The sequence below is a fragment of the Poecilia reticulata genome, chromosome 12 (assembly GCF_904066995.2).
Source record: "Poecilia reticulata chromosome 12, P_reticulata-male-v2, whole genome shotgun sequence".
Taxonomy (NCBI): Eukaryota; Metazoa; Chordata; class Actinopteri; order Cyprinodontiformes; family Poeciliidae; genus Poecilia; species Poecilia reticulata.
In genome coordinates this window covers 31,698,476-31,725,566 of record NC_088841.1, presented here as the reverse complement: position 1 = coordinate 31,725,566, position 27,091 = coordinate 31,698,476, and the positions used below count along the sequence as shown (strand labels likewise).

Sequence of the window (27,091 nt, the reverse complement as noted above, 5' to 3'; positions counted from 1 at the left end):
TTCAGAGGTATATATTGATTTATTTTATTTTTATGTCATTTGAACTTTTACATACACAAATCAAAAAAGAAAACAGAACAAAACATGTATAGAAATAACATTTAAATTCTTGCCAAAGGCAGAAACACAAACTTATTAAAACTTCACTTTATTATACATAAAACAGAAACAAAATCAAAAAAAGAGAATCTTTCCTGTATATTTTTCTAAAACTTCTCCACAGTATCAGCTTAGTCTGATACCAAGAGAAAACATAATCAAACCAGACATAAAATTACTGTATGCACTTTTTAAAGAATGAAATACAGTTTTAAGGCCTCACAATTATTCCAAATCTGAATCTCTCTAACTGAAGCACAATTATTTTTAATATTCATTGTAATGTTTAGATTTTACAATACATTCCTCTCTCTCAATTCATAGTTTATGGAAGATATCTAAGATTTTTGTTTACACCACAGAAAGCGCTTATTACCGGTTTTGTATATTGTCAATGCTGTTATAATCTTTACTAAAATGTACAATTTTAAAGTTTGCATTGGAAAAATTGTTTCATTACTTGGATGAAAGTAATCAGATGCAGTTATTTGGATATTTCCTCTGGAGTATATAGACAGGTTCAGTGTTGGTTTTGTTTGAGTTTCCTCCAATATCTACAAAATAACTAACACGTGGACTAAAACTGCAGGAAATATACAAAATAAAGATTTATTATTAAAATCTGACGAGTTTAGAAAAATATGAGCCGACAGAAACAGAAAATGTTCAGTGATTGAGAAAAACTGATCAACATTTCAATGAAATCTGATGAATAAAAGGGAAAAAATAAGAGAAACAAAATGTTGATATTCAGTGTGAAGTTTTGACTGGAAACAAACAGGAAAACATGAGGATCCTGGGATAATCCTGGAATAATCCCAGCTTCCATCTTTAAAGGACTGGAAGAAGAAAAAGTTTCCAAGGACTCAATCAGAAAAGTTTCACCAAGAAATAGATTGTAGAGATGAACTATCTGTTCAACAGTGAGAGAGTTTCTCTGACAGGAGGAAAATCTTTAGACTCTTTAGACTCAAATCAGCTCAGAAACACTGAAGAACTATGAGTCCAGAACCCAAATCCAGGAATCAGAGGTTCTGTGAATGTGGTGTTGAAGGTGTGGAGGTGGATCAGTGAGTCAGAGGAGACTCTGTAGAAGGACAGAATGCCAGCAGGACAGTCCACATACACTGATACTCTGTTAGAGACAGAGGAGGAGGAGGAGAGAAGAGTTTCTCTGTCATTGTGCCAGACGGAGTAACCAAAACCATCAGAGCATCTCAGACTCCAAGAATGATCATTCCCTCCAAACAAACAGTCATCACTGTTTCCTTTCCTTTTGATTCTTCTGTAACTCACTGATATATAAACTCCTCCTCTCCAATCAACCTCCCAGTAACAGCGATCAGTCAGACCAGTTCCATACAGCAGTTGATACCAGTAATCAAATCTGTCTGGATGATCAGGATATGACTGAAGCTCCTCCACACGTGTCACCTTCCTGTTGTCTTCAGACAGTTTGAGTTTTCTGCTCACTGTGTTTGTGTCGATGGTGAGTTGACAGGAATCTGATGGAGAGAACAAACACAATCCAGCTGCAGTTATTGATCATTTATTGATCTTTGATGATGATCCTGAATGAGTGATGTGACAGTTTGAAGATGGTTGAATGTGAGCTGCTTTGTTGTCATGAATCAGATGAAAAACACACTTACACCTTGTCAGTCTCCATGCACCTGGTGTCAAGAATTGAACTCCAGCAGGCTCCACCCTGAAAGGAGGAGGGGGGTCAGACCATCAGTCTCTTTCAGCAGCAAACATGGACATTACATGTCTCTCAGACACACATTGTCCTCCACTGAGACAGGAACAGTCCAACATTTGGATTGCAAATTGCAGTGGATGTAGGAAGGACAGTTGGTGCTGCTGCAGCACAACTCATTTCTCCAAACACAGGAAAAGCTCCAACAGAGAGGCGAAAGGAAATCCCTCTGTAACAACCTGAAGAAACTCACTGAAGCCTAAAAGGACATCAGGAAACTAAGGAAACATTTCTGGATGTAGAATATTGACTGGGCACACATATTGGGCTTTTACAAATGCCATATTTCTTGTTCTGCACATGCACGCGCATGGGATAAGCGATGTCACTTGTTCTGGCACTTGGGTTTGTTTCCACGCGTTACTGTTCTGTATGCTATTGGCTAACGGCTATTATTAAACCAAGACATCAAACTCGTCAGGACTCTTTATTACCACAACACATGACATGGTGTCAGAAGTTATGGACTTCAGTTGTCTTATGGACTATCTCGTGTTGTGAGTGCATTGTGTGGAACAGTTGTGCTTCTTCGCATCATGGCGGACGGCTTCAGACGGCCCAACTCTCTAGTATTTGATGGCAACGTAGCGGAGAGCTGGCGCATATTTGAGCAAAAATACGACATTTTCATTGCCGCAGCGCACTAGGACAAACCGGCGAGTACACAAGCTTATATTCTATTGAATCTGGCCGGGCCTGAGGCTATTGAACACGAACGCTCATTTGTGTATGCAGCTGAGATACGGGAGCCTGGTGGAGATGAGGAAGAAGGACCTGTCCTGGTTCCTGTGGAATCCAGGGAGGACCCTATTTGCCTCAAAAGAAAGTTTTGTAAAATGTGCAATCCCCAGACGAACATCACTATGGAGAGACATAAATTCAACACACGTAACCAACGGGCTGGTGAGACTATTGAATCATACGTCAGTGATTTGAAAATAAAAGCCAAGAGTTGCAATTTTGGAGGACTTTGTGAGGAACTCATAAGAGAAAGGCTGGTCTGTGGCATTGATAAGGACCACCTCAGGAAAGTGTAGTTACGTGATTATGATCTGATACTGGCCAAAGCCATTTCAATATGTCAGATCCTTGAGATGACCGAGGAGTATAATAAAATGCTGATGCCACAACATACCCCTGTCACAATTGTTGATGTCGTTCAAACCATGAGTATCCAGAGAGGGGGTGCTGACAAAATCAGGTTTGACAGCAAACTGAACAATAACACCACACAGTTTATTACTGACTGCAGTAATTGTGGTGGTAGTCATGTGGCAAGACGACACAAATGTCCTGCTTTTGGCCAGCAGTGTAATGGATGCAAGAAGATGAACCACTTTAGAAAGTGTTGCAGGTCCAGCCCACAGTTAGACAGGCAAAGACAAAGGAAGTCTGTCCACCAGGTGGACACTAAAAGCACAGAAGCGAATGTCAGCAAGATTTACTATGTAAATGGCCTGAAACTGGATATACCTGTTGATTCAACTGTCACTCAGAGACATGGAAAGGATGAGGTCTTTGCTACAATAAGAATGAATGACATTTCTGTTGAAATGAAGGTAGACACAGGTGCCAAAATGCAATGTCCTCTCGGCAAAGACTTTTGAACATGTAAGACAAAACAAACAAACAAAGCCTTGCAGCAAACCCACTGACTTTGCAGCACATGCTGGTAGTAAGATTGAAACTGCTGGATGTGTTAACCTATGCTGCCATCTGGGGGCCAAACAATATACTGTACTTTTCTACATTATCCATGAGACTGTATTACCACTACTCGGACTAAATGCTTCACTGGAAATGGGACTTGTGACACTCAGGACTCAAACAAAGCGCAGCCCGACGACCCCGATGAAGATAAATAACGTTGGTCTTAGTGTTCCCTCACCCAGGTCACAGGGGCCCCACTCTGGAGCCAGGCCTGGAGGTGGGGCACGATGGCGAGTGCCTGGTGACCGGGCTTATACCCATGGAGCCCAGCCAGGCTCAGCCTGAAAAGGAGACGTGGGTCCCCCTTTCAATGGGCTCACCACCGGTCGGAGGGGCCAAAGGTTTCGGGTGCAATGTGTGATGGGCGGCAGCCGAAGGAGGGGACCCTGGCGGTCCGATCCTTGGCTGCAGAAACTGGCTCTTGGGACATGGAACGTCACCTCTCTGGTCTGGATGGAGCTGGAACTGGTGTGTGAGGCTGAGAGGTTCTGGTTAGAAATAGTCGGTCTCACCTTGACGCATGGATCTGGTTCTGGAACCAGTCTCATTGAGAGGGGCTGGACGTACTTCCAACTCTGGATTTGCCCACGGTGAGAGGCGCCGAGCAGGAGTGGGCATACTTGTTGCCCCCCATCTCGGTGCCTGTACGTTGGGGTTTACCCCGGAGAACGAGAGGGTAGCCTCCCTCTGCCTACGGGTGGGGGTACGGGTTCTGAGGGTGTACTGGAGAGTGCCCCTCCTGGGGACTCCCTTGTTCTGCTGGGGGACTTCAGTGCTCATGTGGGCAATGACAGTGAGACCTGGAGGGGCGTGGTTGGGAGGAACGCCCCCCTGATCGGAACTAAAGTGGTGATCTGTTGTTGGACTTCTGTGCTCGTCACAGATTGTCCATCACGAACACCATGTTCAGGCAAAAGGGTGTCCATATGTGCACTTGGCACCAAGATGCTCTAGGCCGCAGTTCATTGATCGACTTTGTCATCGTTTCATCCGATCTGCGGCCGCATGTCTTGGACACACAGGTGAAGAGAGGTGCGGAGCTGTTCACTGACCACTACCTGGTGGTGAGTTGGCTCTGGTGGTGGGGGAGGAAGCCGGTCAGACCTGGGAGATCCAAACGTGTAGTGAGGGTCTGCTGGGAATGTCTGGCGGAGTCTCCTGTGAGGCGGAGCTTTAACTCCCATCAGAGCTTCGAACACGTTCCGGGGGATATGGGGACATCGAGTCTGAAAGGACCATGTTCCATGCCTCCATTGCCAACATAGCTTATCGGAGCTGCGGCCACAAGGTTGTCGGTGTCTGTCGCAGCGGGAACCCTCGAATCCGTTGGTGGACATCTTCAGTGAGGGATGCTGTCAAGCTGAAGCAGGAGTCCTATCGGGCCTTTTGGCCAGTGGGACTCTGGAAGCAGCTGATGGTACCAACGGGCAAAATGGCATGAGGCTCGGGTGGTTGGTGAGGCAAAAACTCGGGCATGGGAGGAGTTTGGAGAGGCCATGGAGAAAGACTTCCACACGGCTTTGAGGCGATTTTGGTCCACCATCCGGCAACTCTGGGTGTGGGGGGGATTCAGCACCAACACTGTTTATGGTGGGGATGATGTGCTGCTGACCTCTTCTCGGGACATTGTGGGCCGGTGGGCGGAATACTTCGAAGACCTCCTCAATCCCACCAACATGTCTTCTCTTGAGGAAGCTGAGCCTGGGGACTCAGTTGGGCTCTCCAATCTCTGGGGACGAGGTCGCCAAGGTGGTCAAAAAGCTCCTCGGTGGCAGGGCCCCGGGGGTGAATGAGATCCGCCCAGAGTTCCTTAAGGCTCTGGATGTTGTCGGGTTGTGTTGGGTGACTTGACTCTGCAATATTACATGGACATTGGGGCAGTTCCCTTGCATTGGCAGACTAGGGTGGTGGTTGTTAACTAGACATTTGTCTGCCAGTCTACCATTCTGACACTGTGCAGAAAAGGGCATTTTTGGAAAGGTATTTAAATAAATGCTGAAATTTGATGACGCCGTTTTTTGTTTTTGTTCTTTTTTTTAAGTGACCACAATGAATTGAGTCATCACCGACTATGATAATTCCTAAAAGGGATTCACCAAGTTTGAATTCATGAAAAGACTTTCACTATGATTAACTATTGCAAGAACAGCTGTAATTTCTGAGCATTTCTGGACACCTTCAAAGAGCTGCTTCCAGAAAATGAAGACAAAGAAGATCTCCTGTTTTCAGAGCATTACAGGAAGGCTATTAAGAAGGAGATGGCTGACATAATCAAAGCAAAAATGTTACTGTTGAAAGAACCAATTTATAGTTATAGAATAAGTAATCCTGTTTTAGTTTTTCTATCAATATTTCAGAGTAACGATATACTTACCAGACGTTAAACCCTCTGTTATCTTAGAACAAGTTATCTTTTGTTTTATTCCAATGTCAAAAGGGTTTGTTCTACAGTTATGATGGTAGTTATAAGTAGTTTACACTTCATTTGAGGTAAGACTTAATATCAATGACTCTGTTAGCATAGCAGTTGACACTGTGATACTAAATTACATCTTTATAATTGTTGCTACTAGTTTCACTTTACTTGAGCTAAAAATTAATATTAATGACACTGTAATGACACTTAATGACATCTTTATACTGTAACTGTTGCTACTTATTTCTCTTTACTTGAGGTAAAAGTTACTAATGACACTTAATGATATCTTCAAAACTGACTTGTTTCACTACTTAATGACACTGTAATAACACTCAATGACATTTTCATAATCATTGCTACTCGTTTCACTTTACTTGAAGTAAGAGATAGTATTGATGACACTTTAATAACATTTAGACCAGTGGTTCTTAACCTGGGTTCGATCGAACCCAAGGGGTTCGATGAGTCGGGTCTAAGGGGTTCGGCGGAGCCTCTGCCGCAGAGGTAACAACACACTTGTGTAAAGTCGTGATGATGCCCCGCTTTGCCATCACTTGCTGCAAAGGATTACATTACATTGCTTAGCCAATCAGTGTTGCGGAGGAGCACTGATTGAAGGAGCTCCACTCTCAGCATGGATTTGAACTTGTGTCTTTAATTACTTAAGCAAAGCTCACCGTTGTTACCAAATTCTGTAGCTTTCGGTGTACTTCTAAATCTGCACCTTAGTCGCATCTTTTTGGGGTTGCTAATGCCTCTAGTGGCGTGGGGGTGGTAACACAACTAATATAATTACATTACTAAATCAGAATACCACAAAGTCTTTATTATTTATTATAAATTTTTCATTTTCTTAAGAATGTAGAGCTAATTAAATGATCTAAACAGACCTTAAAGTAGTTCCAATTTCTCTCGAAGGCCAACCTGTTGAAACTGTGGCAAATTTTAAATACCTTGGGTCGTTCCTGGACAGTCAGCTCAACTGCTGAAAACACTGACTATATTTGGAAGAACTGTTCTCAGAGACTACCTTTTAAGAACACTTAGTGATTATGTAAAGCACATTGAAATGCCTTGCTGCTGAAATGTGCTATACAAATAAAATTTTGATTGATTGATTGATCTTGGAGTGACCCAACTAGACTTTAGTTGGGTCACCCCTATGTCTTGAATTGGGGTGGGGGGAAAATCATATTTTATTTATCACTACAGAAGGGTTCAGTGCATGCGCATATGGGGGTTTGAGTTTGAACCACATCGTATAACAGGAAGTCCCCGCACCCCACTCACACACATCATTCAACTAGACAGCAGGAGTCTAACTCTCCCAATTTGTAATCCATAGAGGGGGCCCAGAAAATGTTTGGAAACCATCAAATCACTACGTTGCCTGTAGGGGCTTTTAATGTCCAGCAGGTGTCAGTATGCAGTGACACAGTATCAACACAGAATTAATACAGTTTTGTTATGGGTCGAAACGATACATGACACCTCATCTACCCATCACTATACATCAGTAATGTGCCATTTAATGAACAATGCTGGGTTTTCCAACATGAAGGGTCTCAGCTATTTCCAAGACGTTGGGAATGTTTCCCAAACTTTATTGAAAAATACCCAAATGTTTTCCCAACTATTGAAAACCTAAACACAGATTTTCTTGGAGCATTCTAAAAGGTCTTATTATTGTTTTTAATTTCTACCATTGTCAACAGAGAACAATTCTACTTTTTCCTCTTCATTCGCTGCAATTCTTCCTTTCCTCTAGAAACAAGGAATTTCCTTTATCTCCTGATTGTCACCAGATGACTCTGAACCCATCCAATCACTGAATAGATGCTTAGAACAGATCAATGTGTGGATGTGCCAAAACTTTCTCCAGCTAAACAGAAACAAAACTGAAGTTATTATCTTTGGACCTAAAGATGAGCGAACTAGAATCAATGCACAGCTTCAGTTATTACAACTAAAAACCAGCGATCAGTCCGAAACCTGGGAGTAGTGATGGACTCTGACCTGAACCTTCAGAACCACATTAAGACAGTCACAAAGTCGGCCTTCTATCACCTGAAGAACATCTCCAGGGTTAGAGGACTGATGTCTCAGCGCGATCTAGAGAAACTCATCCATGCGTTTATCTTTAGCCGCATTGATTACTGCAACAGCGTCTTCACAGGTCTGACTAACAAATCAATCAAACAGCTGCAGCTGATCCAGAATGCTGCTGCTCGCGTTCTCACTAAAACCAGGTAGATAGAGCATGTCACACCAGTTTTAAAGTCCCTACACTGGCTCCCTGTAGCTCAGAGAATAGACTTTAAAATACTGTTGTTAGTTTATAAATCACTGAATGGTTTGGCACCACAATACTTTAAAGATCTGTTATTACTGTACCAACCGTCTAGACCCCTCAGATCTTCTGTTCTGTTCTGCCCTGCATCCCCAGAACCAGAACCAGACGAGGAGAAGCAGCATTCAGTTTCTATGCACCACAGATTTGGAACAAACTTCCAGAAAACTGTAAAACAGCTGAAACACTGGGTGCCTTTAAATCTCAACTTAAAACCCACCTGTTTAGAGTTGCTTATGGCTAAATTAGGGTTAGAGTGCGGGTTTGGATGTCTTCCATGTTTTATGTCTTTAATGTTTTTAATTTCTTTTTATTTCTTTCGACGTTTTAATGATGTAATGTTTTTGTTTTTTATTTTTTTAATCTCTCTCTTTCTCACTGATTATTTCTGTTTTTATTTTAATTATGTAAAGCACTTTGAAATGCCTTGCTGCTGAAATGTGCTATACAAATAAAATTTGATTGATTGATTGATTGATTGATTGATTCCTCTCATTCATTTGATCATTTTCCAGATGTCGCCTCCTGGTGGGGAACAAACTACAAAATAGATGAAATGGCTAAACTTTTCACTTTCTTTCTTTGTCTTATGAATAGTTTTCTTTAGTTTTTATGTATTTATCAAATCCTGAAAGTTGAGTTTTGTCAAAATCTAAAGTGATTTTTTTTCTCTCTGAACTTTTAAACATCCATCGACCAACATGGAGTTAATTTTCTTCTCATCTATGCTCCTTGGGGCTGATTGGTCTGGAGCTATTGTTTTAAAGTCCTTTCTGTCATCAGTAGATCATCATGGAAATCTAACTGAAATTTTATTAATTTAGTCAGAGTCCCTCTTAAACTCTATTAAATCCATCCCACTCTTTAATTTTTCTTGTGAGCCGTTCTTAGTCAGGAGAATATTCCAGAAAATTGGGTAATGATCTCTGCCTCCAGATGAGGCATCTAATAAATCTAATTTCACAATCAGCTGAAATCTTCCTGGACACTCGTGTTAAATTAAGGACTGATCCATTTCCTGATCAGTTCCTCTCCTTATTTATCTGAAAATAGATTCTATTTTCTAGATATTGTTCATCCTGCTCCTGTTCATTCATTCCCATCACTGAAATATTTTCACTTATTCTAAAATCTACATTTGCTCTCAGTCATGTCTCTTCAGCACCAATATATATCAATAATATCTGCTTTACGGTGTCATTTATCTGCATATTTTTATCTTTCTGTCCATCAACCAATCAGCTTCTTGCATTTACTCAGTAGACCAATCGGTGGAAGCCCCACCCAGCCCATGATGCTCCTAATTTGTGAAGACGGAGACAAACTGAACTCTGATAGGAAACAGTTTTAACAGATTTTCTCTCTCCAACCTCTTGGTTCTATATGGAGCTATATTTGTCCCCCTACGGTTCTGACTACCACGTCATTGTGGTACCAGTAGATGGGTTGGCTTCCCAGGTTCATTCACCACCATGTGAAAGATTCCTACAGTTTAAATGGGCTGCTGTTTGCAAAGTTAAACAACAAAAGTTAACAGCAATAACTTGAGTTATTTAGTCTGCCATAAGAGACAAAAGGGGTTCAAAATGTTATCCATTAATTTAGAAATGCCATGGTTGTAAAGTAAATATTTATCTTCAAACTAAATATTTAGCTTCTAACTAAATGTTTTCCAGCAGACTGACTAAAGACATTCCTCCCTCTTCCTCCTCTATCAGACCTTCTCTGCTCCTGCACCAGGTTCCTCCATACCTGAGAGCTTCCAGTCTCCAGTCTCGATCCTTCAGTCCAGCCGACAGCAGCTTCACTCCTGAGTCTCCTGGATGATTGTAGCTCAGGTCCAACTCTTTCAGATGGGAGGGGTTAAAGGTCAGAGCTGAGGCCAGAGAAGCACAGCCTTCCTCTGAGACCAAACAGCCTGATAAGCTGCAGACACACAATTCATCACATAATGAGAAGATCAGAACTTTGAGGTAGAGCCCAAGGTCTGAACTGGACATTTATAGGAGAGGAAAAATCAATAAATTGTGCTTAACCTGTCAATAAGATGAAATTTACTCTAATTTTGTTCTGTTGAGTAATAAAAAAATCTACATTTGTCATGTGAAGAATAGATCAGAATAGAAACATCCTTCATTGTTCCACACCTGGGGTTCAGGTTTATAATCAACAAGTTTAAGGTAGAAGGAAGAATCAGATATTTAAGAAAAGATAAAAACAAACATAAGACTCTAGAGTAAAGACACATTTACAACAGAAGAAAAATAATACTGTACATTTAATAAAAACTATCATTTTAAAAGAAATGTGCAGCTGAGTAGGGCAATTTATAATCATATATAAGATGTGTTTGTTTGTTGAAGAAGTAGTTGACTATGTAAAATAAACTAAGAGACTGCCTGTAACAGCTAGGATGTACATAATTACTTAGTTTGTTTGGAGAAGTTCTGGTTATGAAGTCTAACAACTGCTGCAAGGAAGGATCTGTAATGATGTTCATTTGTGCACCTAGGATCCAGCAATCTGTCTAGTATCCAGGGTTACACTATCAATTGCAGCCTGACCGCTGCCTTTCCAAATATCTCTGTTCTTGGTTCTCTCAGCCTGGAATAAATGAAAACCAGTAGCGTTTGTGTGTAGAGACTGGTTAGTGACAGGATTCCTGAGAGCAACCCATTATTTCACAAATGTTTGTAAAAACAGCCTGCATGCCTAGGTGCTACTTTCATACACCTGATTCTGATCATTTGGATGGTGGTCAAATACTTTTGGCAGTAAAGGCTCTCTCTTTTAGCAGTTATTGGACAGAAATCTGGTTTCACCAGGGAGGAGAACATTGTACCTGAGAGTTTCCAGGTTGCAGTTTGGACTCTTCAGTCCAGCAGAGAGAAGCTTCACTCCTGAATCCTGCAGGTTGTTGTTACTCAGGTCCAGTTCTCTGACACTGGATGACTGGGAGCTGAGAACTGAGGACAGAGCTTCACAGCTTCTCTCTGAGAGGTTACAGGCACTCAGTCTGAGGAGACAGAGAGAAAAATCGGTTATGAAACAATTAATTAAAATGTATGTTTTTTCCCATCCAGTCAACAATGTTGTTCTTTGAAAGACTGAAGGAATAGTCTAAATTTACACATATTTAAATATATATATATTTCCTTTTGTTGGAAATTGGTTCATTCTATCGCTGGGTCTACAACCTCGACAGACTGAACTAAAGGCAAGAAGGAGGCTGGCAAGATAAATTATAACTTCTACCATGAACTGCATTAATCGACTTTCAGTGTTGCCGCTTCAATATGCATCATCAGGGCCAGCTGCCAAAGGAAGTCGGCCTTTCTTAATCATTGTCTGCTAGTGGCCGACATTAGGGAGATGCACCAATAAATAAACTGAAACAATGTGAATCAATATTTACCTCATTAGTAAATTTCTCTCTATCAAAAATAACTGCAGTAACAATCTGTGTCCTTACAGAGCTTTGTTGGAGGCTTTAACCACTGGCAGCAGCCTCAGAAGAACCTCCTCTGAAGCAGAGTATTTCTTCAGGTCAAACACATCCAGATCTTTTCCTGATGACACTAAGATGAAACCCAGAGCTGACCACTGAGCAGGAGACAGTTTATCTGTGGAGAGACTTCCTGAACTCAGAGACTGTTGGATCTCCTCCACTAGAGAACGATCATTCAGTTCATTCAGACAGTGGAACAGATTGATGCTTTTCTCTGCAGACACATTCTCACTGATCTTCTTCTTGATGTACTGAACTGTTTCCTGATTGGTCTGTGAGCTACTTCCTGTCTGTGTCAGCAGACCTTGTAGGAGTCTCTGATTGGTCTGCAGTGAAAGTCCCAGGACGAAACGGAGGAACAAATCCAGGTGTCCATTTGGACTCTGTAAGGCCTGGTCAACGGCTCTCTGATTTAAAGACTTTAGTTCAGGTTTGTTAAAAAATGAAGAAATTTTATGTGTTTGTGTTTCTTCCATCAGGTTGACCCCAGAGTTGATGAAGGTCAGATGAACATGAAGAGCAGCCAGAAACTCCTGAACACTCAGATGGACGAAGCAGAACACCTTGTCCTGGTACAGCCCTCTCTCCTCTCTAAAGATCTGTGTGAACACTCCTGAGTACACTGAGGCTGCTCTGATATCGATGCCACACTCTGTCAGGTCTGATCCATAGAAGATCAGGTTTCCTTTCTGCAGCTGATCAAAAGCCAGTTTTCCCAGAGACTCGATCATCTTCCTGCTCTCTGGACTCCAGTGTGGATCTGTTTCAGCTCCTCCATCATACTTGACCTTCTTCACTTTGGTCTGAACCACCAGGAAGTGGATGTACATCTCAGTCAGGGTTCTGGGCAGCTCTCCTCCCTCTCTGGTCTCCAACACATCCTCCAGAACTGTAGCAGTGATCCAGCAGAAGACTGGAATTTGGCAAATGATGTGGAGGCTTCGTGATGTCTTCATGTGGGAGATGATCCTACTAGCCTGCTCCTCATCTTTGAATCTCTTCCTGAAGTACTCCTCCTTCTGGGGGTCATTGAACCCTCTGACCTCTGTTACCATGTCAACACACTGAGGAGGGATCTGATTGGCTGCTGCAGGTCGTGTGGTTATCCAGAGGAGAGCAGAGGGAAGCAGTTTCCCCCTGATGAGGTTTGTCAGCAGAACATCCACTGAGCTGGACTCTGTAGCATCAGTCAGGATCTCCTTGTTGTGGAAGTCCAGTGGAATTCGACTCTCATCCAGGCCATCAAAGATGAACAGAACTTGGAAATGTTCAAAGCTGCAGATTCCTTTGGTTTCAGTAAAGAAGTGATGAACAAGTTCCACCAAGCTGAAGTTTTTCTCTTTCAGCACATTCAGCTCTCTGAAGGTGAATGGAAATATGAAGTGGATGTTCTGGTGGGCTTTTTCTTCAGCCCAGTCCAGAGTGAACTTCTGTGTTAAGACTGTTTTCCCAATCCCAGCCACTCCCTTTGTCATCACTGTTCTGATTGGTTGATCTCTTCCAGGTGGGACTTTAAAGATGTCTTATTGTCTGATTGTTGTTTCTGGTCTGTGTGGTTTCCTGGATGCTGTTTCAATCTGTCTGACCTCATGCTCATCATTGACCTCTCCAGTCCCTCCCTCTGTGATGAAGAGCTCTGTGTAGATCTGGTTCAGAAGGGTTGGACTTCCTGCTTTAGCAATCCCCTCAAACACAGACTGGAACTTCTTCTTCAGACCAGATTTAAGTCGATGTTGACAAACTGCAGCAAGATGTTCTAAATTAACATAAAAAGTAAAATCAGTATCCAAAAGCATAATCGGTAACACTTTATTTGAAGGCGGGTGAATAAGACTGACATGACACTGTCATACACCTGTCATGAACATGAATAAGCCTTCATAAATATTTATGACTGCTGTCATAAATATTTATGAAGGCTTATTCATGTTCATGACAGGTGTTATGTCATGTTTTATGAAAGTGTCATGGCAGTCTTATTTACTCCCCTTCAAATAAAGTGTTACCACATAATCTTCTGAAAATGATTAAATAAATGTGATTCCATATTTTCAGACATCAGTAAATGTGTCATTTATCCATCTTATCAAATCTATGTAGAAATCCTCTTACTGCTCTGCAGACCGTCAGCCAGCTCCTCCTCCTTCATCCTCATCAGGAAATTCAGTGTGATCTTCATCACTGCCTCTCTGCTCCTCCTCTGCTCTTCATCCTCACCTTCTAACACCTCATCATCCTCTCTCTGGTTCTCTGAGCATTCTGGGTAATCTTGACTCAGAACTGTCTGGATCTTCTTCAGCTCATTTTTCACAAAAGTGACAATGTTTTCCTCCAGCAGCTGGAACAGAATAATAGATGAAGGAAACATCAGACTGAAATCATGGAGCCAAACACCAGATGGATGTTGGACAGACTGACAGTCCTCTGGTCTACAAAGTGCAGCATGGAGACGACTGTGAACAGAACCATGGAAAAGTAGTTGTTGTTCATGTACAGACCATAAATATGGAGTCCAGCTGTGTTTGATGCTGCTGGGCAGACGGACCACTGGGAACCTCTGAGCTCTGCTGGTCCACTCTGTGGAGGAACCAGGAACAATCAGGAAATCAGGAAATATTCATCCAGCAGGTTTCACAGAGGAAATAGCAAATATATTTATATTTAAAGTCCTTAAATAAAAAAACACACCATCACAAGAACACAATACAAAAAAGTTAAAAAATAGGAAGATGAACTACAAGGATGAAGACCAGTAACACCAAAATAACCATTAGACATTTTAAAAAGTTGGTGCTGAACTTGGACTTGAAACTGTCCACACTGTCAGCAGATCTGATGTTGGTGGAGACAGAGTCCCAGAGCTTGGACAGTGGAAGTGAAGGCTCTGTCCACACAGGTCTTCAGGACAGTGTGGGACATCTATCAGGTTCTGATGACTGGATCTGAGATGATGTGAACATGGAGGAGGTCTGAGATATGTGGGTGTGTCCATGTGGGATCCTCTCCTGGATGTTAAAGAGGATTTAAATGGATCCTGTAGATCCTGGAAGCCAGTGAGCTCACATTATATCTGTCCACACAGAGACAATCAGAAGGTAAAGGTACATGAATTGATATCTGGACGTGAGCAGTGAACCAGATGATCCAAGTAGCTGTAAAGATTTAATGTTCCTGCTCATCCCACTAAGAACCAGCAGAACCTCTGATGGTCCACACCAGCTCAGTCTGGTTGAGTTCCAGCAGTTCTCACCAACCACATCATGAAGCTTTCCTTCCTGCTGAACTGATCTCACAATGCACACAGGAACCAAGTCCTGATGGACCAGACTGGTTTACCAAGTATTTCCCAGTGGGTGGTGGAAATGTGTTCCACTGTTAGTCTGACATGGAGCCAGGAAGCAGCAGAACCTCATCATCATCACCCAGAGATGAAGATATGAAGATGTTTTCATTAGAATAGAGCAGCTGATTTCTGTAGATAATGTATCAAACCTCTCTGTAAATATAACTGGAAACGTATGAGTTCTTACTGGAAGGAAAGTATATGTTTGTTTTTGGTTCTTAAAGGAATGTAGCTTCACATTTCCAGAACTTCAAACTTCCGTTTGACAAGATTGCCTGAAATATCTCAACATGATTCCTTCAAAAATGTATTAGTTTCTCAATATAACAATCAAGCTGCTCAAGAAAAACATAGTGAAGCATTCAGACCAGAGCGTTTCTGAACACACTGTCATCTTGTTCAGTTCAGCAAACTTGTTGGAAATGCTACTGATATGTTTGATATGTTTAAAATAAGTGTGAGCTCACGTTAAATACAAGTTGGAGTAAAAATATCTCAGACTGACTGTGTTCCAAAGTTACAGCTGTTAGAAACAGCTCTCGTCTTTGATGGTGGTGCTCCAGGAGATTTAATGTCAGGGGGAATGACCCTTTGATCTGTTGCTCTTAAGGGACATGCAAGTGGGTTCTGGTTAGTCTCTTATGGATCATAAAAGAAAATATTGAATTAAATAACAGCATAGTAACATTATGTTTCATCTGGATCTGCTGCTGTGCGTAGTGCAATATGATGGTGACTAGGCGGCAGTGTTGTGGTCAAGACCACCTAACCCGAGACCAAGACAAGACCAAGACTTTTAGGGTCCTAGACCAAGTCAAGACCAAGACCAGCGCCCCGCGCTACATGATACGTTAAAATGTGAAATATGATCAAAATTAATTCTCAAATTGATTTGAAAGATCCATATTCCCATAAAAACACAGACATTAAATACTTAATAAATTTAACCAATATTAAATTTAACAAACTCTTTGTTCTGCTTTGTATTCATCTGTGCTATGATCTGCGGTGGTCTCGTGCCATCCCTAAAAAGATAACGCCCTGGGTGTTTGCCCATGCTGCTCATATCAGAAATCACCACTGTCTGCACCATTAAACACAGCAATTGAGGAAATGCCCTGACGCTCAACTATGAACACTGACCAAGGAGCAACAAGCAAGAAGTAACCAAGCACAAGACACTCACCGTGACTGTTCTCACCCTCTCTCCCACTACTTGATGCCAGATAGTCTGTCACCGTGGCAGACTACCATTAAAGCTGCCACTTGGAACAAAAACAATCAAAGAGCAATGTGCATGCTCTGTGTGCTCTTTTGTTCTCGTGTTTTATTTATTTAATTAAAAAATATCAATGTACATAATTAAATAAAATAATGATAGCTACTGCAGTGTATGCCGAGGATTTCAAGAACAAAGAAGAGTGTTCTGTCAGGTCAGCATGCGCTGTCAGATCGTCATACGCTTAGCACAAACTCACGGCTATATCTGTCAGAAATGTCTTTACCACATGATTTTATTTAATTAGCAACATAGAATCATGACGTAGATCACAATGGTGCTTTTGGAACATCACAAACCAAACTTATTATGAACAGATCCCGTTTGGTTACAGTTGAATTCAACAAAGCCTCCTGCTGCTCTGAGCCATGATGTCCAGTTTCACAAAGTAAGTCGACCCAACCTTTAGTAAAGTGTGTGTTACCGCAAAGTTGAAATGTTCTTACCTTATGTACTCTTATTTGTTTAGTCATATCTTTTAAGAAATGTTTCTGTATTATTAATCATTCTGATTTCCTTTCTCACTGTCATTGAAGAGCAGTGACAGCAGCTCTTCACAGAATGCCCTGCTTTTGACCTGTTAGATAGGTGTAAAACTATCGCCGTGAAGATGTACGACTTGCTCCGTTTGACCTCGTGTCAGGAACTAGATAATCTAGTGCAAGAAAGATTGTGTTAGTTAGTAATAATCATTGGCGCTGTAACTGTGTGATGAAAGTGTTTCTCCCCTCCCTTTAGAGTTACAGCGCTCTCTGTGATCAGGGATCCTAAAGGCAATAAAAAGAGAGGAGCAAGCAAATGTGCTTTCAGAGCGGTAGGAGATTGTAGCTGAAAGCACATCTCTGTCTGTTCTCCTCGCGAGTATTCAGAATCTAACTCTCTCTCGTCTTTTCTGTGTTATTTGGTATATTTTAATAGTTGTCAACTCTGACAGGAGGCAAAATTCATGTGATCACATGTCATTCACACATTTCCACATGTGAATCACATGTGACATTCACGTGTGATTTTCATGGGAATTTTTGTAAGGGGCGTAGTGTGTTACTGACAGTAGCCTTTATAACATTGTTCTCAGCTTTCTGAAGGTCATTCACTAGGTCCCCCATGTAGTTCTGGGATTTTGCTCACCATTCTAGTGATCATTCTGACCACGTGGGCTGAGATCTTGGTGGAGCTCCTGATGGAGGGAGATTAGCAGTAGTCTTGTAGGTCTTTCATTTTCTGATTATTGCTACCAGATAAGATTTCTTCACACCAAGCTGCCTGCCGACTGCAGATTAAGTCTTCCCAGCCTGGTGCACCTCTTTGGTCTTCACCATAGTGGAACTTTGAGTTTGACCGTTTGAGGTTGTGGGCAGTTGTCTTTAATACTGTTAATGAGTTCAAACAGGTGCAATTGATACTGGTAATGAGTGGAGGACAGAGGAGCCTCTTAAGGAAGAAGTTACAGGTCTGTGACAGCCAGAAATCTTGCTCGTTTTTAACTGACCAAATACTTATTTTCCACCGCATTTGCAAATAAATTCTTTAAAATTCAGACAATATGATTTTCTGATTTTTTTTTTTCTCTCATTTGTCTCTCAAAGTTGAGGTCTACCTGTGATGTTAATTACAGGCCTCTCGTCTTTTTAAGTGGGAGAACTTGCACAATTGGTGACTGACTAAATACTTTTTTTCCTCACTGTACTTATGTCTCAGTGCGATCTAGAGAAACTCATCCATGCATTTATCTTTAGCCGCATTGATTACTGCAACAGCGTCTTCATAGGTCTGACTAACAAATCAATCAAACAGCTGCAGCTGATCCAGAACGCTGCGGCTCGTGTTCTCACTAAAACCAGGAAGATGGAGACATAACACCAGTTTTAAAGTCCCTCCACTGGCTCCCTGTAGCTCAGAGAATAGACTTTAAAATACTGATGTTAGTTTATAAATCACTGAACGGTTTAGCACCACAATACATTAAAGATCTGTTATTGCTGTACCAACCGTCTAGACTCCTCAGATCTTCTGGTTCTGGTTCTGCTCTGTATCCCCAGAACCAGACGAGGAGAAGCAGCATTCAGTTTCTATGCACCACAGATTTGGAACAAACTTCCAGAAAACTGTAAAACAGCTGAAACACTGGGTGCCTTTAAATCTCAACTTAAAACTCACCTGTTTAGAGTTGCTTTTGGCTAAATTAGGGTTAGAGTGCGGGTTTTGATGTCTTCCATGTTTTTATGTCTTTAATGTTTTTAATTTCTTTTTATTTCTTTTCTACGTTTTAATGATGTAAACCCCCCTGGAAAACGTGAGAGTTAAATGACGTTTAAAGTTCTACGCGGTTTAGGGTCCCAGTTGACGGAGTTTCAACTAAAAACCTAGAGGTTGGAGTCCTTGTCAAACGGTGTTTTTGACTAAAGTCCCTGAGGGTTAGAATCCCAGTTATACAGCATTTAACTGACGTCCTAAAGGGGTGCGGGTTTTGATTTATTTTTTTATCTTTCTCACTGTTTATTTAATGTCACATGCGGTTTTTATTTTAATTATTGATTGATTAGAGTACAGCTTTGATGTATTTGATGTTTTTAATTTTTCATCTAGTTTTTAACTTCTTTTTATTTCTCTTCACACTGTCCATGTAAAGCCCCCCGGAAAACGTCCCAGTTAAACGAATCCATTTCTAGGGGTGTGAGAATCCTTGTTAAATGGCGTTTTAACTAAAACTCTGAGGTGTGAGAATCCTTGTTAAATGGCGTTTTAACTAAAACTATTAGGTGTGAGAATCCTTGCTAAATGGCGTTTTAACTAAAACTCTGAGGTGTTAGATGTTTAACTGAAGTCAAGGGGTGCGGGTTTTAATGTTTTCTTTTTTTTACCTCTTTTTTTATTCTCTTTGTCTTTCTGTTTATGCACTGTCACATGCTATTTTTATCTTAATTATGTGAAGCACTTTGAAATGCCTTGCTGCTGAAATGTGCTATACAAATAAAATTTGATTGATTGATTGATAAAATAATAAAGATAGAGATTTTCCAATACGTATTAAAGATAACATTATAGTGGAAAAAGCAGGGGATATTGTTGAAGTCTTTAATAAGTATTTTGTTAATATCTGACCTAATTTAGTAAATGAATTGCAAGGGTTAGAGATGGAAAACATAATTCTAAATTTGATAATAGTACAATGTTTCTGGGAATAGTGAGTTGAAGTGATGTAATAGATGTAGTTAAAAAACAAGAAATCCAAAGATTGTAATGATATTGATATGGATATCATGAAAGAGATCATTTATAGTACTATTAAACATCTCTCTTATATTTGTGAGAGATCATTCTTAACTGGAACCTGACAAAAGGAAGATAGCAAAGGTTTTTCCAGGCCATAAAAGTGCTGACAAGCAAATATTAACAAATTACAGGCCGATATCATTGCTAACGCAATTTTCAAAAATTTTGGAAAAATTATTCATAAAAAGGTTGGACTCTTTTCTTAATAAAAATAATATATTGAATGAGCACCAGTATGACTTCAGAACAATGACTCCACAGCTTTAGCTGTGATGGAGTTTGTGGAGCACATTGCTGCAGCAGTTGACCAGAAGCTTAAAACAGAAGGTGTGTTTATTGACCTATGTAAGGCATTTGACACTATTGACCATGCACGACTATTAGGCAAATGTGAACTGTATGGCCTACAGGGGGTTGCATATCAGTGGTTAAAGAGTTATTTGAATAACAGATTACAATATGTACAAATTAACAACACAAAGTCACAGACCAAAATAGTTAAATGTGGTCTTCCTCAAGGCTCAGTCATAGTATCTAAATTATTTAAAGTTTACTTAAATGATATTTTTGCAGTTTACCAATATTTTGAAGTTTATAATGTTTGTGTCAGGAAAATTATGCATATTTTTAATCACATTCATTTATCTGTTTTCTTGTACTTTGAGTAGCATGCAGACTTTTTAGGATTTAAGTTGTTGTGGTGTTGTGGAGCAAATGTTGCAAGAACGTATTCAGGTATTTATGGCCTTGAGAGGGATGCAGAAGAGCCATTTGCGGGGGACAGCTGTGGCCGGAGAGCACCAGAAGGTCAGAGCTCAAAGATCAAAGCCTATGACCCAGAGAGACGGAAGATTCGGACTGCAACCATAAATGACGGCCTGGAAAGTTATCTTAAGTGTACCATGTGTAAAAGCTCCCATTGTTTCTGTGAGTTTTATTGCTGCCTTAAAGGAGGCAGACAGAAACTGAGAACTGTGTTTTGAAATCTGTAACATGTCAACCGTGGGAACAGTTTGTTTGTAGGAAAAGAAACCTGACATTATGTAATTAACTCAGGCTTATCTAATGTGTAAATTTGGGACCGCCCCTAATTAATTAAAGAGCAGGGGTATGGCAGGAGAGCTTCTAATGCGGTAGGAAACCTTGTAACTAGATGCATTCCTGTCCATACTCCTTGCTCAAGTAAAGATAAGATTTAACGCCTTCTCTCTTGTTTGTGTGTCTGTTTTTTTAAATATTCTGGGTGGCAAACCTAACAGTTTGTCCTTTTTTCTGGAAAAAATATGGCTGAAATAATAAACACAGTAGAAAAAGAATTAGCTGAGTTGAAAACATGGTTTGATTACAATAAGTTGTCATTAAATGGAGGAAAAACTAAATTCATGGGTATTCTCTGGTAATCTGATCTATAATAATGTAAAGTTCCATAAATGGAGTTGACAAAATTTTTAGGCATCATTACAGACAATAAGCTTAGTTGGAAGCCTCACATAAAATATATTAGAAATAAAGGTGCAAAAACTATTGGAATATTGTTTAAAAAAAATATTTAATAAACGTTAAAGGCCTGCATATCATATATTCCTCTTTGGTTATGCCTTATTGGTCTTCTTGCTCAGAAATCTGGGGAAATGCAAGTAAAACAAACACTGATATATTAGTTAAGTCGCAAAAAAAGCTATAAGGCTTATAAATAAGGTGGGATACCGTGAACCAACTAATAAACTCTTCATTCAAAGTAATATATGAAAATGTAAAGATATAATTTATATAAAAATACTGGAAATAATGTTGAAAGCATTGAACGCAAGTCGTCCTTCTGGTGTTCAGAAATTATTTAAGCTAAGTGATAAAATATTATGCTGGTATGTAGATTTGTATATGTTTTGTGAAGATATCTTAATAGGTTATTAGGTATAAAACACGGTAGGCAAGAATAAGCTTGGCTTCAGCCTATTCCAGTTTTGGTAAATTGTGGGGGGTTTTTTTCTTTCTTTTGTTGTTTTCTGTGGACAAAAGAAATGTGGACAATTTACTAAAATAAAGTGATTGACCATTAATCCTCCAGAATAATGTCATTTCCACTGGAGCTTTGCTACCAACGATCCAGTTGGACTTTATTGTCACTGATGTAATACATATGAAAATAAACTAATCTGACTGCCAGAAATTTACTCTCATATTCCCATGACAACAGAACCCAACAGAACTTGATATCGTCACATGGCCACAATGACAGATATAAACAGAACAGTTACAGCAGTTAGAAACAGCTCACCTCTCTGATGGTGGAGGTCCAGAAGATTTATAGTCAATGATCACATCCTTTGACATGTTGCTCTTAAAGGACACACAGCTGGGTTCTGGTTCTGGTTCTGGTTTGCATCTCTTATGGATCCTGACAGAAACATGATGATTAAAATTTTATCTGTTCAGTCTGGATGTAATAAAGGTCTTCATTACTTTGGCTGTACAACACTGGAAATGTGTGTTAAATGATAAAAGAAAGGCATGTTGAATGATAAATGAAATGGATAGAATCAGATTAAAGTATTTTATTGATTGTGTGTTTTTATGCAGTGGCATCTCAGCTAGAACTGATAGTGACCTGTTAAAATACAACAAACAATGGGATAATATAAGTATTGTGATTGAAATGCACTGAAATGTTTGAAGGCTTTGTGTGGGTGTGGCTTACCACTGTCTCTTCCCCTGCAGGGTGTTCAGGCTAAAAGATTCCCCGGGGGCCTGAGCACCTTTTAAAGGTTCCAGAAGAGGCCAAAGCAGATGGAAGAGGGGGAGCAATAGAGCTATGCATTTTATAAATTTAATGTTGGATTTATATTTATATTGATAGAAATGTGTTTTTAGAGATGCTTAAAATGAATAACATTTGGGAATATATATTATTCTGAAGATTTGGAGGGTTTGTCAAACTTTGTGTGTGTGTGTATGTATTTTGTTTTACCCTGTTTCTTGGTGGGTTTGTGAATTGGAACAGTCAGCCACTATAAAAGGCTGCATGTTGGTCACATTGGAAAGTGTTGCTGCTGAGACCCTAGGCCACTGTAAGCAGGGCTGTTTGTCTGTTAAATGTTGGTGAATAAACACCCAGTGGGATTGCACCGTTTTCTCTGCCTCAAGTCTCCTACTTCCTCCAGCCGCTAAGGGCCATTCTAACACTGGATGAAGAAGCAAAGAGGAGCCTGACAGAATTTTGCTTTAAAATATTTTTAAAGCAAAATTCCTTTTGTGGAATTTGGCATTAAAGATATTTTTAACTTGACTGATTGTAAAATAAAAAGCGTAGAAACACACAAAAATACAAAATGTTGTATATCAGTCGTTCTCAAGCTGCAGTACCAAAATTTCTAGTGGTCCACAAGGCACTGCATGTAAAGAAGGCACTGCATGTAAAGAAGGCGTAGAAGCCTAAATTCAATTTCAGTTAATTTAGACCTTTAGGATATATTATGTTTTAGTTCTTATGATAATTTGTTTATTTGGATAAAATGATTACTAGTTAAATCTCTATTGCATACTAATTTGTTAAATTGGACTATACTAAGGCCTTCTTGTAAATATGCATATCTAATTGGCGTTAAGGAGTTAAGGGTGTGGCCAGGCAGAATTAGTTGGGCAGTTGGAGTAGAGCCACACAGTGTTTTGACATCTCTCCGTCTTGCTTAGGACTTCCTTTTGTTTACGCTATTATTTTTGTGGAAAAGTAACATTTGTACCGATTTTATTTTTGAAGTAAACCGTTAACCTTTATAAAGAGGATCCAGTCTGGTTGTCGTTTTCGTCATCAAGTGGACCGAAGGGGAAGGACGGAGAGCGTCAAGCTTATGGCTTCATTATTGAGGAACCAACAGAAGGTACAGCATGTAAAGCAGGTACTGCATGTAATGAAGGTTTATTAAATGTAAGTGGTCCTCAGCCTGAAAAGGCTTGAGAAACACTGCTCTAAGTGATTCTGATCAGAACCGGTCCAATCCTCCAACATGTACCTGATCATTGATCCTTCTGAATAATGTCATTTCCATTGGAGCTGTGGTACCAATGATCTACTTGGACGTTATAGTCACTGATGTAATACATATGAAAATGAACCAACTCGACTGCTGGAAATTTACTCTCATGTTCCTATGACAACAGAACCCAACAGAACTTGTTATTGTCACATGGCCACAATGACGGATATATAATAATATTATATAAACAGAACAGTTACAGCAGTTAGAAACAGCTCACCTCTCTAATGGTGGAGATCCAGAAGATTTATAGTCAATGATCACATCCTTTGACATGTTGCTCTTAAAGGACACACAGCTGGGTTCTGGTTCTGGTTCTGGTTTGCATCTCTTATGGATCCTGACAGAAACATGATGATTAAAATTGTATCTGTTTAATCTGGATGTAATAAAGGTCTTCATTTCTTTGGCTGTACAACACTGGAAATGTGTGTTAAATGATAAAAGAAAGGCATGTTGAATGATAAATGAAACAGATTGAAGTATTTTATTGATTGTGTGTTTTTATGCACTGGCATCTCAGCTAGAACTGATAGTGACCTGTTAAAATACAACAAACAAAGGGATAATATAAGTATTGTGATTGAAATGCACTAAAATGTTTAAAGGCTTTGTGTGGGTGTGGCTTACCTCTGTCTCTTCCTCTGCAGGGTGTTCAGGCTAAAAGATTCCCCGGGGGCCTGAGCACCTTTTAAAGGTTCCAGAAGAGACCAAAGCAGATGGAAGAGGGGAGCAATAGAGCTATGCATTTTATAAATTTAATGTTGGATTTATATTTATATTGATAGAAATGTGTTTTTAGAGATGCTTAAAATGAATAACATTTGGAATATATATTATTCTGAAGATTTGGTGAGCTTGTCAAACTTTGTGTGTATGTATTTTGTTTTACCCTGTTTTTGGTGGGTTTGTGAATTGGAACAACCAGGGACTATAAAAGGCTGCATGTTGGCCACATTGGAGAGTCTTGCTGCTGAGACCCTAGGCTGCTGTAAGCAGGGTGTTTGTCTGTTCAATGTTGGTGAATAAACACCCAGTGGGATTGCACCATTTCTCTGCCTCAAGTCTCCTACTTCCTCCAGCCACTAAGGGCCATTCTAACACTGGATGAAGAAGCAAAGAGGAGCCTGACAGAATTTTGCTTTAAAATATTTTTAAAGCAAAATTCCTTTTGCAGAATTTGGCATTAAATATATTTTTCACTTGACTGATTGTAAAATAAAAAGCGTATAAACACACAAAAATACATAATGTTGTATATCAGTCGTTCTCAAGCTGCAGTACGGAAATTTCTAGTGGTCCGCAAGGCACTGCATGTAAAGAAGGCACTGCATGTAAGAAGGCACTGCATGTAAAGAAGGCACTGCATGTAAAGAAGGCACTGCATGTAAAGAAGGCACTGCATGTAAAGAAGGCACTGCATGTAAAGAAGGCACTGCATGTAAAGAAGGCGTAGAAGCCGAAATTCAATTTTAGTTCATTGAGACCTTTAGGATATATTATGTTTTTAGTTCTTATAAAGAGGATCCAGTCTGGTTGTCGTTTTCATCATCAAGTGGACCGAAGGGGAAGGACGGAGAGCGTCAAGCTTATGGCTTCGTTATTGAGGAACCAACAGAAGGTACAGCATGTAAAGCAGGTACTGCATGTAATGAAGGTTTATTAAATGTAAGTTGTCCTCAGCCTGAAAAGGTTTGAGAAACACTGTTCTAAGTGATTCTGATCGGAAGTTCTGGTCCAATTCTCCAATATGTCCCTGATCATTGATCCTCCAGAATAATGTCATTTCCACTGGAGCTTTGCTACCAACGATCCAGTTGGACTTTATTGTCACTGATGCAATACATATGAAAATGAACCAACTCGACTGCTGGAAATTTACTCTCATGTTCCTATGACAACAGAACCCAACAGAACTTGTTATTGTCACATGGCCACAATGACGGATATATAATAATATTATATAAACAGAACAGTTACAGCAGTTAGAAACAGCTCACCTCTCTAATGGTGGAGATCCAGAAGATTTATAGTCAATGATCACATCCTTTGACATGTTGCTCTTAAAGGACACACAGCTGGGTTCTGGTTCTGGTTTGCGTCTCTTACGGATCCTGATAGAAACATGATGATTAAAATTTAATCTGTTCAGTCTGGATGAAGCAGCAAAGAGGAGCCTGACAGAATTTTGCTTTAAAATATCTTTAAAGCCAAATTCCTTTTATAGAAATTTGCTTTAAAGATATTTTTAACTTGACTGATTGTAAAATGAAAAGCGTAGAAACACACAAAAATACATAATGTTATATATCAGTCGTTCTCACCCTGCGGTACCCAGAGTTCTAACGGTCCGCAAGGCACTGCATGTAAAGAAGGTGTAGAAGCCTAAATTCAATTTTAGTTAATTTAGACCTTTAGGATATATTATGTTTTTAGTTCTTATGATAATTTGTTTATTTGGATAAAATGATTACTAGTTAAATCTCTATTGCATACTAATTTGTTAAATTGGACTATACTAAGGCCTTCTTGTAAATATGCATATCTAATTGGCGTTAAGGAGTTAAGGGTGTGGCCAGGCAGAATTAGTTGGGCAGTTGGAGTAGAGCCACACAGTGTTTTGACATCTCTCCGTCTTGCTTAGGACTTCCTTTTGTTTACGCTATTATTTTTGTGGAAAAGTAACATTTGTACCGATTTTATTTTGAAGTAAACCGTTAACCTTTATAAAGAGGATCCAGTCTGGTTGTCGTTTTCGTCATCAAGTGGACCGAAGGGGAAGGACGGAGAGCGTCAAGCTTATGGCTTCATTATTGAGGAACCAACAGAAGGTACAGCATGTAAAGCAGGTACTGCATGTAATGAAGGTTTATTAAATGTAAGTGGTCCTCAGCCTGAAAAGGCTTGAGAAACACTGCTCTAAGTGATTCTGATCAGAACCGGTCCAATCCTCCAACATGTACCTGATCATTGATCCTTCTGAATAATGTCATTTCCATTGGAGCTGTGGTACCAATGATCTACTTGGACGTTATAGTCACTGATGTAATACATATGAAAATGAACCAACTCGACTGCCAGAAATTTACTCTCATGTTCCTATGACAACAGAACCCAACAGAACTTGTTATTGTCACATGGCCACAATGACGGATATATAATAATATTATATAAACAGAACAGTTACAGCAGTTAGAAACAGCTCACCTCTCTAATGGTGGAGGTCCAGAAGATTTATAGTCAATGATCACATCCTTTGACATGTTGCTCTTAAAGGACACACAGCTGGGTTCTGGTTCTGGTTTGCGTCTCTTACG

At 40.0% G+C, this 27,091-nt stretch overlaps 1 pseudogene across 1 annotated transcript; it reads right to left on the bottom strand.

Moving 5' to 3' along the window:
* Positions 1-27,091, bottom strand: LOC145554193 (uncharacterized; annotated as a pseudogene). Its single transcript, XR_014090230.1, has 11 exons — positions 26,982-27,091; positions 25,775-25,888; positions 23,995-24,114; positions 22,019-22,138; positions 14,344-14,422; positions 13,958-14,183; positions 11,810-13,601; positions 11,180-11,353; positions 10,090-10,263; positions 1,752-1,807; positions 1-1,604 (listed from the first exon to the last, which is right to left on the bottom strand). The product of XR_014090230.1 is annotated as an uncharacterized LOC145554193 (transcript).